The following is a 7356-nucleotide window of genomic DNA, read 5'->3' as shown; positions in this document are numbered from 1 at the left end:
CCTCACCCTGTGATCTCACGGTGTGACCCATCCAGTTAAAGGGGCTTCACCCTGTGATCTCACGGTGTGACCCGTCCAGTTAAAGGGGCCTCACCCTCTGATCTCATGGTTCGACCCGTCCAGTTAAAGGGGCCTCACCGTCTGATCTCACGGTTTGACCCGTCCAGTTAAGGGGACGAGAGAGAGAGACAGAGGAAATTGTCCCAGCTCCAAAAAAGCATGCAGGATCTGCTCTAGCTGCAGTCGATGGGGATCGATGTCGGGGAGGAACTCAGGGAGTTGAAGGGCCAGAAAGTCTCACTCTTCGCCTCCGAGGCCTCGAAGATCACATTTCGGTCCAGAGTCCGCTCCGTAGGGCAGGGCGAGAAGTGCTCGCGTTTCTTCTTCCAGAAGCTGCACAGAGGGACATCTGGTGATCAGCAGCCTGAAGGAGGAAGAGGGCTCAGTGACGTCTTCACAGACCGACATACTGAGGATCAGCAAGTCCTTTTATGCCGGGCTGTGTGACGCGAAGCCCAGAGACAGCAAGGCCTCTCAATCCTTCCTGTCGTCTATCCCGGAGGACTTAGAGTACAGCGAGCAGGAGGGTATGGATCGGCCACTGACCTTGGACGAGCTGACAAAGGCCATCCAGTCTTTCGAGAAGAGTAGAACTCCCGGGAGCGATGTTTACCGGTTGAGTTCTACTCGGCTCTGTGGGACTGGATAGACCCATACCTACTGGATGTGTATGGAGGTATGCTTCTGGCAGGCAACATGTCAGAGTCCATGAGGAAAGGCATCATCACCCTCATCTAAAAGCAGAAGGGGGAGAGGGAAGAAATCAAACATTGATGCCACATTTCCTTGATGAATGCTGACTAGAAGATTCTGTCGAAGGCCATCGCCAACAGGCTCGAATCTGCTCTGGAGTGGGTGAACCTCCCCGATCAGACCTGTACTTTAACCGGCAGGACGACCTCTGATATCCTTGTGCTGCTCTGGGATGCGATCGCCTACGTGCAGGGCAGAGGGGTGAACACCTGCCTCATCAGCCTGGACCAGGAGAAGGCTTTCGACATAATATCCCACACATACATGATGGACACGGTCTCCAAAATGGGGCTTGGGGAGGGAATCCGCGATTGGATCCGACTGCTCTATATGGACATCCATCGCGCAGTCCTAATCAATGGGCGGGAGTCAGAGAGTTTTCCAATTAAATCTGGAGTCAGGCAGGGCTGTTCTCTCTTTGCGGTCTTGTTCATATGTTGTATCGAGTCGTTTGGGGTGTCCATCAGGAACGACACAGGTATCAGGGGGATGACGATCCCAGATGGAGGCTCTCAGGTTAAGGCCTCCCTCGACATGGATGACGTCATCGTCTTTTGCTCTGATCAGCAGTCGGTCCATTGACCGGCGATCGTTTCAAGCTGGCCTTGGGGTCCAGAGTGAACCGCAGTAAGAGTGAGGCCATGATCTATGGCAGGTGGTAGACCCGATCCTTTGTCCCTTTCACCGTCAGGTCCGACTACCTGATGGTGTTGGGGATCGGGTTCGGGGGACTCCGTTCTGCACCAATAAATGAGAGGAGCGGGTCGCCATAGCCAAACAGAAGCTTGGTATGTTGGGGGGTCGCTCCCTCTCCGTAACCAACAAGAACCTGGTAATAAGGTGTGAGAGACTCGCGGTGTTGTTCTACGTGGCCCAAGTCTGGCCCATTCCCCACAGCTCGGTCACCACAGTCACCCGAGCTATCTTCCACTTTGTCTGGAGGTCCAAAGTAGAACGCGTCCAAAGGGACACCATGTACAAATCTCCAGTCAAATGGGGCAGAAGTGTCTCCAATGCTGCCCTGATCCTGATGGCCACCGTTGTGTGTGGCTGCCTCAGGATGTGCGTAGAGCCCTGGTACACAAACACCAACTGACACTACGTGCTGAGTTTCTACCTGTCCAATACACTGAGAAAACTGGGTCTGGTCATGCTGGCCGAGCAGACGGTTTACGTCCTGTCCAGCTGGACCACCCCAGCCTATCTGTCCCAGGTGGAGAAGTTCCTGAGGAGGAACCACTTCGACCACAAGGCCATCAGACAGTGGAACGTTCTGGGTGTCCTGCAGGAAAATGAAAGGGTGAATCCGATCGGGCAGTTACCCGACCAGACGGTGGATGCCATTTGGCAGAAAGTCTCGTCGCCAGAACTGACCAACAGACACCAGGATGTGGTCTGGGTGGTGGTGAGAAGAGCGCTCCCAGTGCAGTCCTTCCAACATGCATGGAATCTCAGAACCACCTCGAGCTGCATTCAAGGCTGCAACGGGGATGAGACCGTTGTCCGTCTCCTGGTGGACTGGACCTTCACGCAGAATGTGTGGAGAGAGATGCGTTGGTATCTGTCCCAGTTCATCCCCAACACCTCGGTAACACAGGAAGCTGTGCTCTACGGGCTGTTTCCCAGAAGGCACACCGAGATAGATATCAACTGCTGCTGGAAGACCATCAACTCGGTGAAGGAGGCTCTTTGGTTCGCCCAAAACCTGCTGGTCTTCCTGCTGAAGGAGCGGTCCACGGCCGAGTGTTGCCGACTGGCACACTCCAAGGTCCAGGGGAATGTGCTGCAGGTCGCACTGAGGCGCGGTGCGGCCTACACAAAGGCTCTATGTGGAAAGGATACTGTGTGAAACCATCCCACCTTTTATTATACAGAAGGTATTTCAGATATGTACTGTTCTTTGTATTGAAATAATGGGATGATATTGTGTGCGATCTATTTTGTATTGTTTTCAATCGAAATTGCGACCTTTACCCTGAACTGTATGTATCCTTAAATTTTATGAAATAAAATATATTTTGAAAATGAAAAAAAAGCTGCTCAAAGATACTCCTTTGAGCAGCGAGAGACCTGTCCGACTGACTGACAGAAGTCTTTTTTGCCTGAAAGTTTTTGCGGTTTGACGTGTTGTTGCACAAAGGCACTACCTGCTGGTGAGCAGAGGCAAATGCTCGAGCAAAACAGCCGTGTTCAGACAGACACGGAAAGCTTTAAGGTTTGAGATAGGAAAAGCGCCAACATTTTAAGCAGCAAGCAGTCTGTAAAGTGAAGAAAGCGGCCTGGAGCTCAATACCGTTTACTCCAAAAAGACAATTGAGCCGGAATTGAACCAGCGATTTAAGAGTGATTTTGTTTTCAAGTTTTAATTTCCACAAGTTTTCCGCGCTACCAGCTGAGCTATCGAAGGGAAGCAGCAAAAGCCCATCTCTTTGGTGATTGTTCACATTGCGCCTTTTGACACTCCCCGACTCGTGAAATCGCGTGTGCATGACCGAGACTGACTCGGTCCCTGCTCATACCGCAGCGCTGTGGGAGTGTGAGCTCCGACTTACTCTCCACACCCTGGGCCAGTGGAGAAATGGGTAATGAGTCTGATTAGAATTCAGAAGACTTGATGGTTCGATTTCCACCTCGATGAATGTTTTTTGCAAACTGCAAATTAGTTTATGACTTTACACCTTGCAAACTGTCCTACTTGGTTGTGCTGCCCGACTGTTTATACACCAAGTGCCTTTTTCGCGCAGTAGCAGCGCGTCAGTCCCACAATCTGAAAGTCCTGAATTCAATCCGCAGAGAAGGTATCATTATGCTTTTTTTACCCATCTTTGCTCAAGACCAAAATCAAGAATGTTTGATCCAGCAGCACATAAAAAGATTTGCTGCCCTGTACTGTAGCACGCAGTGAAGCTTAAGAAGTACATGGACCATGGGCTCGCTAAAAACTGACGCCACTATTGTTTCTGGACAATTGACCCAAGTCAAAAGGTGAGTGGAGAATGCAAGAATCTATCCTGCTATCTCTCACATGCTCAGCGAGCACTCGACTTGAATCGTAGAAAGATTACAGCATGGAAGCAGGCCATTCGGCCCATCGAGTCCACACCAGCTCTATGCAAGAGCAATCCAGCTAGTCCCACTCCACCGCCCCATCGTTTTTCCTCATGTCATCTTTGGTGCTTTTGCCAATCACCTTAAATCTATGTCCTCTGGTCCTTCACCCTTCTGCAAATGGGAATTGTTTCTCTCTATACACTCAGTCTAAACCCTTCATGGTTTTGAAAATCTCTATCAAATCTCCAGCTTCTCCAGTCTATCCACGTAACTAAGGTCACTCATCCCTGGAATAATTCTAGTAAATCTCTTCTGCACCCTCTTTAACGCCTTCATATCTTTCCTAAAGTGCGGCGCCCAAAAGTGGACATCATACTCCAGTTGTGGTTGAACCAGTGTTTTATAAAGGTTCATCGTGACTTCCATACTTTAGTACTCTATGCCTCTATTTATAAAGCCCAGGATCCCGTATGCTTTTTTAACCGCTTTCTCAACTGCCCTGCCACTTTCAATGATATGTGCACATATACCCCCAGATCTCTCTGTTCCTGTATCACTGTTACAATTGTGCCCTCTGGTTTATATTGCCTCTCCTCGTTCTTCCTACAGAAATGCATCAATTCTCATTTTTCTTCGTTAAGTGTCATTTGCCATGTGTCCGCCCATGCAACCAGTCTGTATATATTCTCCTGAAGTCTATCACTGTCCTCCTCACTGTTCATTACCCTTACAAATTTGGTGTCATCTGCAAATTTTGAAGTTGTGCCCTGCGCACCCAAGTCCAAGTCATTAATATATATCAAGAAAAAGAGTGGTCACAGCACCGACCCCTGGGGAACACCACTGTCCACCTCCCACCAGTCCGAAAAAAAACCGTTCACGATACTCTGTTTCCTGTCCCTTAGCCGATTCTGTATCCATGTTGCTACTGCCCCCTTTATTCAATGCCCTTCACAGTAGTTGTTTCGCACTCGCCTCCAAGCAGCTCCACGATCAGCAGAGAAATCTTGCCTTGGGTTGGCCCCCTCCCTGATGACAATACTTTGCTCCAATCGGTAGTATCGAGAATAAGCAAGTGAGCAACAGCAGAACGGGAAGCCACATTAATCGTGAATGATGCTGAGAAGAGCCCGAGCCTGCGGAAGGTAGATGAGATCTCAGGAAAGGAACAGCGGCCCCGAGCTTGAGGGAGCAGCGAGAGCCTTGTCTGTCTGACTGATCGAAGACTTTTTTGCCTGAAAGCGGTTTGACGTGTTGTTGCTCAAAGGCACTCCCTGCTGGTGAACAGAGGCAAATGCTCGAACAAAACAGCCGTGTTCTGACAGACACAGAAAGCTTTAAGGTTTGACAAAAGAAAAGTGGTCTCCTGTGCCTCAGCACCAACATATTAAGCTGTAGGCTGCCTGTAAAGTTAAGAGAATGGCCTTGAGCTACTTACTCCAAAAGCACATTTATTTCTTCGAACCAGTAATCTTTGATCTGTTAATTGCACTATCGTTCTCCGCTCCACAAGCTGAGCGATCGAAAGGAAGCAGCTTATGTCTCTCTCTTTGGTGATTGTTCACCGTGCACCTTTTGACATTTCCGGACTCGTGGAATCGCGTGGGCATGACCGAGACTGACTCGGCAACTGCTCATTCTCCAGCGCTGTGGGAGTGTGAGTTACTGCATGCTTTTTGAAAACTGGGCCAGTGGAGCAATGGATAACGTGTGGAGGCTCGATTCCCGTTTGATTCGAAAGTTTCTGCGAATTGTTTTTATTACAAAACATACATTACTGCATAAAATTTAAGAATACACAGAGTTAAAACTAAATTTCACAATTTCGAAGCAATACAGTACAATACAGACCGTATCTCACGGTATGAACCGTCCAGTTAAAGGGACCTCATGCTGTGATCTCACGGTGTGAACCGTCCAGTTCAGGGGGCCTCACCTTGTGATCTCACGGTGTGATCCATCCAGTTAAAGGGGCCTCAAAGATTATCTTTCGCTCCAGAGTCCGCTCCGTGGAGCAGGACGAGAAGTGCTCGGGCTTCTTCTTCCAGAAGCTGCTCAGGGAGACTTCTGTGATCAGCAGCCTGAAGAAGGAAGAGGGGTCGGTGACGTCTTCACACACCAACATACTGAGTCCACGCCACCTTGTAATTTGCTAATTTCCCTCATGCTCATGCTTTAATATTGCATTTTTTTGATAAAGATTAGAAAGTTATTTGATAAACTTGAGTAATGAAGGAGGAGAGACAGAAAGCGATAGAGAAACAACAACAGAGGAATAAACAGGTGGAGGGAGAAACAGATATAGAGATAGAGAGATAAAGGTGGATGGATAGATAGCTTTATAAATAGATAGATGGATAGAGAGATAGATAGATAGATAGGTAGGTAACTAGATATATAGATAGATGGATAGAGAGATGTATAGATAGAAAGAGATGGATAGAGAGGTATATAGATCGATAGATGGATAGATAGATATAAAGATAGATAGATAGTTAAATAGATGGATGGATAGATAGATGGATAGAGAGATATGTAGATAGAAAGATATATAGATAGGTAGATGGATAGAGAGATAGATGGATTGATGGATAGACGGATATAGAGATATATAGATAGAGGGATAGACGGAAAGTGAGGTAGATGAATAGATGGATAGATAGAGAGATAGATAGATAGAAAAATACATTTAAAGCAGTGGAGAGACAACGATACATACGAATCGGTCGAAGGAGATTAATATTGATTTTTAAAAGGTGAAAATAACAATGGATATAGTTGAAAGAGATAAAGAAACATAAAAATAGTAGAAAGAGAGCAAGATAGACAGATTTATAATTCGAGAAAGAGTTCGAGATTGGCAGCAGCAGCGATGGAGAAGTGGAGTAAGTTGGAACATTGGGGGCGGGGGGCGGGGAGTGGGTGCAGGAATAGTCCGTCTTTTTGTGATAGTTTAATTGAAATGTATTGAGTCAATTGAAGATCAATTAACAATTGGCAGCTACAGATTGCCCGGTACAAATTAATTACCCCTCGCCCCAATAAAGCTATTCTGGTAAAGAAAAACCTCTATTCAAACCCAAACTGAACTGCAACAAATCAGCAAAGGTTACTTGAAAGGCATCTGGTGATGAGCTTCAGATTAAATGTACTGGGGATGTTGTACTGAATTAGGCCGATCATGGAAGGCCCTACGGTGATATTACGCACCATGTGTTTCTCTGCTCTAATGTTGAGAAAAGACTCGAAATTAATTGATACAACTGCAGTTCCTGAACGGGACTTTCTCCTGCAGCTTGATATCCTCTTTACGGATCCGCCACCTGTCAAGGTCCACCTGCTTGTCCTGTTCAGACTTTGACATTTCATTTAATGATTAGTTTTGGGTTACTGCATTAGTTTAAGGTGCTGGATTAGTTTGAGGAACACTATTAGTTTGAGGTGCTGTATTTGTTTGAGGAACACTATTAGTTTGAGGTGCTGTATTTGTTT

This window comes from Heptranchias perlo, unplaced genomic scaffold, assembly GCF_035084215.1.
Source record: "Heptranchias perlo isolate sHepPer1 unplaced genomic scaffold, sHepPer1.hap1 HAP1_SCAFFOLD_59, whole genome shotgun sequence".
Lineage (NCBI taxonomy): Eukaryota > Metazoa > Chordata > Chondrichthyes > Hexanchiformes > Hexanchidae > Heptranchias > Heptranchias perlo.
The sequence above is the reverse complement of the archived record's forward strand: the minus strand, read 5'-3'. Positions refer to the sequence as shown.